Below are 13,077 nucleotides of genomic sequence, written 5' to 3'. Positions count from 1 at the left end.
TTGTTGAGAATTGCTTGACCACATATTTGTTGTTCCATTCTGGGTTCTCTATTCTCTCCTATTCATCTATGTGTCTATTCTTGTGCCAGTACCGTACTTTCTTGATGATTACAGTTTTGTACTACAGCATAAAATCTAGAATTGTGATGCCTCCCGCTTTGATTTTCTTTTTCAACATTGTGTGGCCTATTCGGAGTTTTCTGGTTTCATACAGATTTTAAAATTCTTTGTTCATTCTTTGTGAAGAATCCTGGAGTCATTTTGACTAGGATCACATTGAATGTATAGATTGTTTTTGGTAGTATTGATATTTTAACAATATTTATTTTCCAATCCATAACCATGGTTTGTTTTTCCATCTATTTGTGTCTTGTTTAATTTCTTTATATACTTTCTATAGGCGTTAGCATACAATCATTCACATCTTTCGTTAGGTTTATTCCTAGGTATGTTATGATTTTTGGTGCAATTGTAGATAGTTCTGATTCCTTAATGTCTCTTTTTGCTGCTTAATTTTTGGTGTATAGAAATACATCCAGTTACTTGACATTGTTTTTATATCCTACAAGTTTGCTGAATTCCTGTATCAACTCTACAAGGTTTTTTTAGTGGAATCTTTTGGGTTTTCCATGTAGAGTGTCATGTCATCTGCAGAGTGAAAGCTTGGCCTGTTCCTTTCTAATTTATATGCCTTTTATTTCTTTTTGTAATTTGATTGATGAGGTTAAGCCTTCCAGCATGATGTTGAACAAAATTGGCGAGAGTGGATATCCCTGTCATGTGCCTGACCTTATGTCAAGATCACTCAGTGCTTCCTCATTGAGGATGATATTAACAGTGTGTCTTTTGTATATGGCCTTTATGTTGTTGAAGCTTTTCCATCTATCCTTACTTGCTTGCTGGTTTTTATCCAGAAAAGATACTGTAGTTTTTCAAATGCTTTTCTGCATCTATTTTGAGTATCATTTAGTTCTCACCCTTTCTCTTAGTGATGTGATGTATCATTTTGATTGATTTGTGAATATTGATCCATCGTTTCAACCCAGGAATAAATCCGACTCCATCCTCACAAATGATTCCTTTTATGTATTATTGGATTCAATTTGCAAGAATGTTGTTGAGAATTTTTGCATCCATGTTTACCAGGGCAATGGGTGTGTAATTCTTCTTTTCTAATTCTTCCCCTTTGAAATTTTGGTAGTGTATATGTTTCTAGGAATTTATTCATTTCTTCCAGATGGTCTAATTTGTCAGTATATGATTTTTCGTAATATCCCCTTATAATTGATTGTATTTCTGTGATCTTTCCTGTCAAATTCATTATTTTGTCTATTTGGGTCTATTTTCTTTTCTGTTTGATTAGTGTGGTCAGGGAACGTCAATTTTAAATGTTTGAAAAAACAACATAAAAGTTTTATTGATCTGTTCTACCGTTTTGTTTCTTTCTATGTCATTTGTTTGTCTTCTATTATTATATCCCTTTTTATTCTGGCTTTTCTACCTTCTTCTTCTTTTTTATTTATTTATCTTTTGTTAGGCATGAAAGTCGACCTCTATTGGATTGTGAAAGAGAAGACAACAAATCAAAAGGCGTTCAAAGTTGAAAATACCGAAAATATTACAAAATACAGAAAAATAGTACAATGTTTTTATTTTTCTTATTTTTTTACATACTTTATTGTCAGGTTGGTTTCCATACAACACCCAGTGCTCATCCCCATAATGCCCTCGTCCATGACCATCACCCACCTACCCCCCACACCCATTAGTTCCTAGTTAGTTCTCAGCATTCATGAGTCTCTCATGGTTTCCCTCCCTCCCTCTCCCACACTATTTCTCCCCTTCTTCTCCCCCATGGTCCTCCGATAAGTTCCTCCTAATCCTCCTTATACGTGCAAACATAGGATATTTGTCCTTCTCTGCCTGACTTATTTCGCTTAGCATAACACCCTCAAGGTCCATCCATGTGGCTACAATGGCCAGATTTCATTCTTTCTCATTGCCATGTAGGATTCCATCGTATAGATAAACCAAATCTTCTTGATCCATTCTTCCATTCATGGGCACTTAGGCTCTTTCCATGTTTTGGCTATTGTTGTGAGTGCTGCTATGAACATTGGGGTCCATGTGCCCCTGTGCATCAGCACTCCTGTATCCCTTGGGTAAATTCCTAGCAGTGCTATTGCTGGGTCATAGGGGAGTTCAATTGTTAATTTTGTGAGGAACCTCCACACTGTTTTGCAGAGGGGCTGCACCAGTTTACATTCCCACCAATAGCGTAAGAGGGTGCCCATTTCTCCACATCCTCGCCAGCATCTAGAGTTCTCTGATTTGCTCATTTCAGCCACTCTACCAGCGTGAGGTGGTATCTCAGTGTGGTTTTGATTTGTATTTCTCTGATGAGGAGGGATGCTGAGCATCATTTCAGGTGTCTTTTGGCCATCTGGATGTCCTCTTTGGAGAAGTGTCTGTTCATATCTTCTGCCCGTTCCTTCACTGGATTCTTTGTTTTTCGGGTGTGGAGTTTGATGAGTTCATTATAGATTTTGGATATTAACCCTTTTTCTGATATGTCATTTGCAACTATCTTTTCTCATTCCTTTGGTTGCCTATTAGTTTTATGGATTGTTTCCTTTGCCATGCAGAAGCTTTTAATCTTGATGAGGTCCCAAGAGTTTATTTTTGCTCTTGATTCTTTTGCTTTTGGGGATGTGTCAAGTAAGAAATTGCTGCGGTGGCGGTCAAGGAGGTTTCCTTGCTTTCTCCTCTAGGGTTTTGGTGGTTTCCTGTCTCACATTCAGGTCCTTTATCCATTTTGAGTTTATTTTTGTGTATGGTATGAGAAAATGATCCAGTTTCATTCTTCTGCATGTTGCTGTCCAGTTCTCCGAGCACCATCTGTCAAAGAGGCTGTCTTTTTTCCATTGGATACTCTTTCTTGCTTTGTCAAAGATTAGTTGGCTGTATACTTTTGGGTCCAGATCTGAGTTCTCAGTTCTATTCCTTTGGTCTATGTGTCTGTTTTGGTGCCAATACCATACTGTTTTGTTGATTACAGCTTTGTAGTCTAGGCTAAAGTCTGGGATAGTGATGCCTCCCGTTTTAGTTTTCTTCTTCAATATTACTTTGGCTATTCGGGGTCTTTTGTGGTTCCATACAAATTTTAAAAATCAGTTTATGTCTTTTTTTCTCAGTTTCTTCTTTTTCTATAATGGTGTCTTCTAAATCACTTATTCTTTCTGCCTTTTCAATCCGTGCATTGGACCCCTCCAGTTTATTATGTATCTCATTTATTGCATTTTTTAATTCATTATAACTATTTTTAAGCTCCATAGTGTTTGTAGCCATAGTTTTTCCGGTGTCCTCGATGCTTTTTTCAAGCCCAATGAGTAATTTTATGACTATTGTTCTAAATTCTTGTTCAGTTTTGTTGCTTATAACTGTTTTGAGCAGTTCTTTAGCTGTCAATTCTTCCTGGAATTTCTTTGGAGGAGAGCTATTTCTTTCGTCATTTTGGTTAGCTTTCTATCTCTTGTTAGTTTTATTTATTTTTTTCTTTTTTTTTTTTTTACAAATAGTTTATTGTCAAATTAGTTTCCAGATAACACTCAGTGTTCATCCCCACAAGTGCCCTCCTCCATGCCCATCCCTCCTCCCCCCCCCATCCATCAGTCCTCGGTTTTTGTCAGCATTCAAGAGTCTCTCATGGTTTGCCTCTCACCCTTTCCCCCACCACTTCCCTCCTTCTGCTCCCCCTTGTTCCTCCGTCAAGTTCCTCCTAATCCTCCTATACGTGCAAACGTATGATATTTGTCCTTCTCTGCCTGACTTATTTCGCTCAGCGTAACACCCTCAAGGTCTCTTGTTAGTTTTAAAAGCTTGTTATGCACTCAGCACCTGTGAATGCTGATGTACCAAAGAAGACTCTTTGACTGTCCAGGGCCTATCAGTTCAGAAAGTATTCTTTGAATGGTATCTCTTGGTCTCTCTTGTTGAGACCTTGGTTATTTTATTTTCCTACTTGTAGTGGTATTTGGGACTCTCCACCATGTGTACTTTGGCTTGTTTCTTGAGGTAGCCCTGGAAAAAGAAAACAGACAGGCAAACACACAGGGAACGAAGGCACACACACGCACAGAAAAATCCAACAAACACGCAAACCAAAAAGGAAAACGAAAAAGAAAAGTGAAAGGGTTGACGGCGAATAATAAGTAATAAAAATACATAAAAAGGAAGAAAAGAATAGGAAAAACGAAGAAACCCAATAAACAAAGAACAGTTTAAAGCATATAACCAGATTTCCCAGCTACAAATAAATACCCGGGTGTGTGCAATACTGGTTGAAGAGTATAGAGAAAGAGAGAAAAGACAGGGCGGGGATGAGGCGAAATTGGAAATGAAATGAGAAGGCAGAAGGAGTTAGAAGCTTTTTTTCAAAGAGCAAAAGAGTGGAATATGGTTGGAGAAGAGGTGAAAGAAATGACCATGGTGTTATCCAGAGAAACTATATAGTCTGATTACTCCAGAGAGAGATGAAAAGGTAGGTAGGTGTACAATTTACATCTAGAGAATTGATTAAATGTGACTGTTTAAGCAAGCCAGTGACCAGAATTAATCAAGGCAGTGTATTCATGTTGGTCTTGCCCCGGCTCCAGTAAAAAAAAAAGTAAATAAATTTTTAAAAAAATAAAAAATAAATTAAAAAAATGGAAGAGGGCAGCTCTCTAGCAGGGATGGGCGTGATTTGATACAGTGCATCCCGCGGGAGTCCTGCCCTGATGATTGTGTGGAGAAGTGTCGGGGCTCAAGTGCCTTCTTGAACCAAGTGCTGCAACTCACTTTCTTAGGTGTGTAAACTCCCTGTGCTGGGGGCACAGCCAAGGTGGGCTCTGCTCTATATCCCAGGCCCAGTCCGTGCGCCCTACTGAAATTGCCGGTAACACAAACTCGCAAGGGAGTCCCTCAGGGCAGTCCCAAGCCTCTTGCTTCCCCCTGTGGATTGAGCCAGAAGCAGCTACTCTCATCTCCTCCTCTAGTTTGGGTTGGCAAGCGAGGAGCGGTTTCATCCGGGGGTCGCCTGCGATGAGTGCGTTCCGCCTAGAGTCACCTAGAGAGCAGGAAACAGGGTCCTTCTGTGTCCCGTCGCCAGAAACACAAACTCGTTGGCAAATCTCCCAGTTTTAAGCTCTTCTCCTCCTTCTAGCAATCCAGCCGAGCCAGAAGCACAAAGGCGTGGCTGCTGCATGCCCCATCCAGGTCGAGCTGGCGAGCGGGGAGCAGATTCCCTGGGTGTCGCCTGGGACGAGAGCGTCCCGCCTAGGGTTGGATGGACAGCAGTTCTATTGTTAAGTTTTTGAGGAATCTCCACACTGTTTACCAGAGGAGTGGCACCAGTTTACATTCCTCCATTTTATTATGTATCTCATTTATAGCATTTTTTAATTCATCATAACTGTTTTAAGCTCTATAGTGTTTGTAGTCATAGTTTCTCTGATGTCCTTCATGCTTTTTTCAAGCCCAGCGATTAATTTTATGATTATTTTTCTAAATTCTTGTTCAGTTATGTTGTTTATATCTGTTTTGAGCAGTTCTTTAACTGTCATTTCTTCCTGGAATTCCTTTGGAGGAGAGTTCTTCTGTTTTATCATTTTGGTTAGTTTTCTATCTCTTGTTAATTTTAAAAGCTTGTTGTACACTCTGTCCCTGCGACTTCTGCTATATTAGAGAGGGCTCTTTGTTCAGGGCCTGTCTGTTCAGGAAGTGTTCTTTGAATGGTGTCTCTTGGTTTCTCTTGTTAAGAGTTAGTTTATTTTGTTTCCCTACATGTAGAGGTATTTGGACTCTCCACCATGTGTACTTTGGCTTGTTTCTTTAGGTAGCCCAGGAAAAGGAAAACAGAGAAACAGAGGGAACGAAGGTACACAAACACACAGAGAAAACCAATCAACACCCAAACCCAGGCTCAGGTAAAAACAACAACAACAACAACAACAACAAAACATCTCTCAGGCGGGGATTGGTGTGGTTTGGTGTAGGCAGTTCTCCCCTCCACTGTGTGCTCTGGCAGCTCCCTGAGGCCCCGCCTTGTTAGTTGTGGGGAGAAGAATGGTGTCGCCCCAGTCCCTTCTCAACAAAGTGTCGCAAGTCACTCCTTTGGGTCGGATCTCCCTGTGCTGAGGATGTAGCCAAGGTGGGCTGAGTTCTGTGCCCCATGCCCCGCCTCCTTTCTAGGTCCCAGACCACGGGCTTTGTTTATACTGCCCCGAACAGTCCCTTAGGTCGCTGCTTCCCTGGTGCCAGCGGTTGAGTGGGGGGAGGGGAAGTGTCGCAGCCTCAGATCCGCTGTGGTCAAGTAGCGATACAAACCGAGTGCATTCAGAGAAGTAGCAACTTCCTCTCCACAGAGTCCGCGATGCCTCCACAAGACATGGGTGCCATCTGGGCCACTGCCGCCAGGGATGAGGCCGCCGCGCCATCTGCCAGTCGCCACCAAGGATGGGGCCAGGAACGCTGAAGTGCAGTTTTTTCTGGCACCTTCTGGGAACGGGGGCATCTAGCTCAAAATCAGCAGCCCAGCCAGAACTAAAAAACACTTTCTTTCCAAGCCGAGGTTTTTCTTTTCTCCTTCATATACTAATTTTAATGTAGTTTATTTTTTCTGTATTTTTGAGAGTTTCTACTTTTCCCTGATTTATCATTCTGTTATTTGAGTCAATAAAATTACCAATGACCTTTGGAAGAAAAGGAAGAATATCCTAATTCCTATGTAACAACACAACCCAATGGAATTAAGAAACCAATCATAAGAGAGAAGAGTGAACGTGCAGGCATCACACTTCCCCCTTTCTAAATATATTGCAGAGGAATATTCGCTACAGCAGTGTGCTGCCAGCATAAAGTGAGACATATAGACCAGTGGAGCAGATTGTGGATTCCAGAAATAAAAGTGTGCAGATGCAGTGAGCAAATCTTCCACAAGATTCCTCTCAATACATGGAGAAAGGATGCTGTCCTTAAAAAATGGTGTTGATATCTATGTGCAAAATAATGACATTTTACCATAATCTTACATCATAAGATACATAGACAGAGAAAACCCTAAAGTGGATTAAAGATGAAGCAAAACATCTGACCCTAAAAGCCTTAGAAGGAAACACAAAGGAAAAATGTCATGACATTCATGTGACAGTGATTTCTTTCCTATAAAAGCAAAATCACAGAGAACAAAGGCGAAGGCAGACAAGGGTGAGTACATCCAACTAGAAAGAGTGTAGAGCAAATATTAGCAGAGCAAGAAGAGAGTCTAAGAAATGGTGGAAATGACACTCAAATATATTGAAATGGAATTAATATCCAAAATACCCAAACCTGAAAACCAAAATCGACCTACACCATCAAAATTCACACACTCAAAGTTGGACCAAGAATGTCAATATCCATTTCTCTACAAAAGACAGACATATGTCCTTCAAGCACATGACATGATGTTCAACATCATTAACCATCAGAAAAATCTACCCCCAAACCACTGAGCTATCACATCACAGCTGTTAGCAAGGCTATTCTAAAACCAAAACAAATACGTTGACAACATATCAAATGTTGGTGAGGATGTGCAGTACAGGAAATGCTGGAATATTCTTGATAGGTGTACAACATAGTGTAGCTGCATGGAAAAGAGGCTGGTTAAAATAAACCATTAAATGAAATTCCAAATCTAGTCCCTTATATCTGACTTAATTTCCAAATGAATGTGAGGAAGTCCTCGGGGTCATGTTGTTGGGAGAGGCAGGTGCAAGAGACAGGTGTGTCTTGTGAAGCATTTCTACTATTCCAGAAAATTTTACCCCTGGTTGCCAGTCTTGTGAGACTGGACTCAATGTGAACAACAGTACTGGTGTCTCCTCCCACTCTTTACTGGGTGTCTCTGTATTCTTATTCTGGAGGGAAAAGAAAACGAGTGAAGTGTAGAAAACAACTCTTTTCTCTCACAGGATCATGGAGATACTGAGAATCCTTGAGAGAGAGTCATGGAGCTGATGGAGATGCTGTGGGGTTTCGACAACCACAAGGGTCATTACCCACGGTTTCTCTTCATAGACATCAAAGGAAAACCTTAAAGAAGATAAAAGAGACTGGAGTTGCTGAAATAAATGAAATTGAGAACACTTGATATGAGTCAGTTTCCTCTGTTTAAAAATTACTTTATACATTTTTTTAAATCGTGGCCACTGTACTTGTAAATGCACAGAGGCACTGGTCTGGTTATAGGAGCTGATTTATCCCAGAATTTGATCACTGCAAAGTAGGCATTACTATTATAACAGTTCACTGTAAATATGAGACGACAACGGTGTTTCTAAAGGTTTTAGAAAAGAGTTTGTACAGTTTTCCAGTCACGATGAAGTTTGCAGGACATGATGATCAAGACGCTCCACAGGAAACTGATGGTGAAACAGTACCAGTTCTGGACATGAGCTCTGAGGTCCGGGTGCCCCCTGAGTACCTCAGCCACCCTGATGCCCTGAGTGTCGTATGTCAGGATTGGTTTCATATTAGTTCTGGGAAAATTATTTTCTTTTTCTTTCTTTTTTAATTATTATTAGCATAACATCGTTTTTATTTAATGTTTATTTCTTTTTTTCAAATAGTTTATTGACAAGTTGGTTTCCTCCTTCTCTAAAATGTGTAAAACTATCTGACTTGTTCTGATTTTCTTTACTGGCCCTCAGTGCACATGTAATGAATCTTTGGTTTCTTTCTCCTGTTAATCCATCTCCCGTGAACTTAGTTATTTGTCCATAAGAACCTTTGATGGAAAAGAATTTCTTCCTCCCCTTCACCTCCCTAGGCTCTGGGTTCAGCCACATTCTTGTTTTCAGCTCAGACACCAGCAGTAGATTTGAATGCACATGGCTCTGTGCTGGTGTGTAGACTCCTATTAATAAGTGGGTGTGGCATGTGTGTTCTCAATCCTCCAGGATCCCTACTCTATTTTATCCTGAAGATAAACTCACATTGCCAGCAAACTTATGGCATCAACTGGATAGGTCTGCGTCTGTAACACTTGGGTGCAAACAGGCAGAAAGGCCGTTGTTCCTCCATAGTTCACTTCATGTCTTTCTGTAGTTTACTGAGCAGGTGGCTGGAGCAGCCAGCTGGTCCTCCGTCCCAGATATTTCTGGAGGCATCCTTGCCGGAAACATGGGACGTGGCTGCACCAGAATTGCAGGAGGTGTTGGGAGAGTATGATTATCTGCGTGTTCTGGAAGGTGGAGTGTATGATACAGATGACAGTCTAGTACTTTCTGTAATCATGTGTCTTTGAGACAAATGACATGCATGGAGACACAATGCATGTACAACTTACAAGATCATCTGCACATGTCTACTCTAGACATGAGGTCCAGTGAAAATGCCATTATTTTTTCAAATGTTGTACATCTATAAGGGAATTATGGGATAAATTCTTAATCCAAAGTAATATCTAAAACAGATGATATTTAGCTTTGAAATAAATTCATTACCAAACAATTACTAGAAAGAAATTAAAATCTTCAATTTAGAAAAAAAAATAAATTTTAATGCCACTATATGATCTAGATTATATTCTGGAACCTGTGCAAATAATAAAATATTTCAAAATGAGAATATACTATTTCAAGTGATAATGAAATCTAATTGTTACTTTAAGTTATTTTGATAACCGATACTGCATCATAAATTCATATGTTAAATACAAATAAGTGACCTATTGTCAGATTTAAAATGTAGTATCAATTATGCAATTACAATAAAAATTCTAGAAGTACAAAATCTAATAATATATTCAATAGCACATATATGTCATCATTGATTTTCTAAAGAGGAGTCATATCAAGGTTGCAGTAGAAAGAAGTGCATTAAAATTAGACAATGTATCCACTATTTTCTTTAAATGAATACATTTTTGAAAAATGGTTTATTATCAATTTGGTTTCCATATAACACCCAGTGCTCATGCCTACAAGTTCCCCCCTCCATGCCCATCACACCTCTTCCCCTTCCCCTTACCCCCATCAGCTCTCACTTTGTTCTCGGAATTCAAGACTCTCATGGTTTGCCTCCCTCCCTCTCCCCACTATTTTTCCTCTGAAGTCGATTGTTGTTCGTGAGACTTTAGTGGTGATGCAGGTAAAGAGAGAGACTGCGAGAGTCTGGACACGTGAGACTCCTTCTCCAGGTTCACCTGGGTGAGTACACACAACGTGAGCAGACTCTCAAGGCAGCAGATGTGTTAGATTAGTAACTGAACTTACACATCCTGGAATGTCTGAGATACACACACACGGAATGACTGACAACAGAGGAAGAACCGAAATTGGATGTGCTTCTCCTGAGAACGACCCTCCCAAAGAGCTTCATGCTCAGGGTGGCGGTGGTCCTGACCATCTTTATCCATGGGGCACAATTTCACCAAAGGGACAGAGGTATGATGTCAGGTGCACACTCCTGGGATGTCAGGAAAATGTAAGGACGCCGAGAGTAAAGGGCACTTCCTGTATCTCACCTGAGGTTGGGGTAGGTGCTGGTTTCATGCAGGACACCGCACTCCCTGTCCATCAGAGCCTCACGCCCCTCATGGCACCACATCCCGCCTCCTGGACAGAGAGGAAATAGGAAGGCACGGGAAGAAACGCAGAGGTTTTATCCAGGTTTGTTTTGTAAACACATCCTTGTCCCGTGCTGAACAATGTCCTGTTTTTCTGTCACATGTTAACAGGCAGTTGTTGTGTGTGAATTAATGAGGGTGAAGTGTGATATATTCCATGTCAACATCTCAAGTAGTGCATAATGGTTGTGCACCAAGAGAGCAGGGAAGGTATTGTAGGAGATATGACAAATGATCACCTCTCAGAGCAGATGGTGGATCACTGTGAGGGGAGTTTCTGGAAAATACCTTCTAAGGAATCAAGATGCAGATGCACAAGGACAGTGAGTATCACCATCTATGAAACGAGGGTTATTGAACTCAGTGCATTCGGGACCCTGGGAAGGAGAAATTGTCCTGGAATTTGCATGGACATGAATGGAATCACACCACCCTAATGAGAGCAAGGCAGAGAGACATTCATTGTTCCTCAAGGAAAAACCACCTGGTGTCTGCGGTAAGATTCTCCCTGCTGGATTCTGAGGGAATAACATACCATGACCAGAAATTCAAGATGTGCAATTGAGCCTCAGAAGGACACACAGCTCTGATGACACTTTGTGTCAGATCCAGGTTAACTGATTTCACCCTTTGGAAATGATGAAGCCAATGAAAGTTTCATGCTCTCCTCTTTCTCCCCTCCCCCCCGTGTGTGTGTGTGTGTGTGTATGTTTGTGTGAACTTCAGGCTCCCCATCCACTCCATGTCCTGGTGGGGGTCCATTTGGTTTCCCATGCCTTCAATTAATATTGGTGCAGTGAACATGCTTCCCACAAAGAGCCCACCAGGAGCCTGTCTTCTCTAGATGAAGATATTAGGTGCCTCTGCAGCTTCGTGTCCACCATGCACTGTAGGCGGCTTCTAGCGAGCTTGCACACTGAGCTGGGCGGGCGTGTAAGAAATAGTGAGTGCAACAGGGAATATTGTAATGCTTCATTCATGTTCCTCAAGATATCTGTAATTAATTCTGTCTAGTGACAAGGATTAAGCTAGTGTCAACAACTCTGTCTTCTGTGCATGTTCCTATACGTTTCCTATTTCAAGTATCTCATTCAGAGACTAAACATTAAGCATGAAATCATGTGTCCATAAGGGCTCCCTGGGGGAAACTACTCTATGGGGAGGAAGCCCCAGACCCTTACAGGAAACCTGCCTGTAACGTCCATGTGTCCCTGCTCCTGGGAATATAAACCAGAACTGTGCATAGTGTGCACCCCCTGGTGGTGCTGATCTCCTTCTCCAGGGAGGTTTGTGTCTGGGCTCACACTGATGACTCCTCACTGTGTCTCTCGCACAGAAATACGTGGCCGTGTCTTCGACTCTCAGGTTGTTCATCTGTAGATCCACTGTGTTCTTGGCGTTGTCTATGGAGATGGTGAATCGGCCCTTCACGGAGTCTGCGTAGCTTGTGCTACTTCCACTACTATAAATGTATGCAACCCACTCCAGCCCCTTCCCTGGAGCCTGGCGGACCCAGCTCATGCCGTAGCTACTGAAGGTGAATCCGGAGGCTGCACAGGAGAGTCTCAGGGACCCTCCAGGCTTCACCAGGCCTCCCCCAGACTCCACCAGCTGCACCTCACACTGGACACCTGTAGACACAAGACATCCTGGTCAGGAAACTGTCACACATCTAGTGTTTCTCTCACTCACATCCATTCACACACTCAGTGTCTCTTGTTTTCGCCATGAATTACCTTTTAAAAGAGCAAGAAGGAAAACCCAGCCAAGCACAAAGTCCATGGTGAGATGTCTGTGTTCTGTCCTGATCACAGAATGGGAACACCTGGGACTCCCGGGGCTGGGGCTCCTCTCCCAGCTGCAGGGTCAGGGCTGGGCTGGTTTAATCAGCACAGGGCGGGTCTGATTTGCATGTCCTCTGCATATATAAGCAGCTATGTATTCAGTCGTTACAAAGAGGGCCGTGACCTGAGCAGATGTAAATCTCTTTAATTTGGTGTATTGACAGCTTTTGGAAAAATAAAATTAGTTACTATCATTTTCCAGAGATCACACTTTTGCTCCATATGAGACTTTGGTTTTACATTCGCACACTACTCGTGGGGTATAGGTGTCATCATATCCTATAAGGAGATGTGAACCTACAACCATGTTTTAGTGGCTGGCGAGGTGTCCAAGTGCACGTATCTGGTTAGAGTGAGCCCAGGATCTGAGCCGGTGCTCCTCCCTACAGGACCTACGACCTCCCTCAGTCCACCTGCAGGCCTGAGCGGGCGCGCTCCTGAGGAATGCGGAATACTTTCTGTACTGGGTCCATGATGATTTTGCTTGCTCTGGAGTTTACCTTAAACATAGAGTGAATCAGGTTCATTGGAGGTGTCTTTTTAAGTCTTTAACATGTCACTATCATTGTGTCCCTACTGAGT

General features: G+C 41.8%; 1 pseudogene across 1 annotated transcript; it reads right to left on the bottom strand.

Moving 5' to 3' along the window:
- Positions 1-9,429: 9,429 nt before the first annotated feature.
- LOC144218281 (immunoglobulin heavy variable 3-11 pseudogene) lies at positions 9,430-12,499 on the bottom strand (annotated as a pseudogene). Its single transcript, XR_013331096.1, has 3 exons — positions 12,388-12,499; positions 11,972-12,282; positions 9,430-9,444 (listed from the first exon to the last, which is right to left on the bottom strand). The product of XR_013331096.1 is annotated as an immunoglobulin heavy variable 3-11 pseudogene (transcript).
- Between the last annotated feature and the right edge of the window lie 578 nt (positions 12,500-13,077).

Source organism: Crocuta crocuta, unplaced genomic scaffold (genome assembly GCF_008692635.1).
Source record: "Crocuta crocuta isolate KB4526 unplaced genomic scaffold, BGI_CrCroc_1.0 scaffold1760, whole genome shotgun sequence".
Classification (NCBI taxonomy): domain Eukaryota; kingdom Metazoa; phylum Chordata; class Mammalia; order Carnivora; family Hyaenidae; genus Crocuta; species Crocuta crocuta.
Note: the sequence above shows the minus strand (reverse complement) of the source record. Positions and strands in the feature narration are given on the sequence as shown.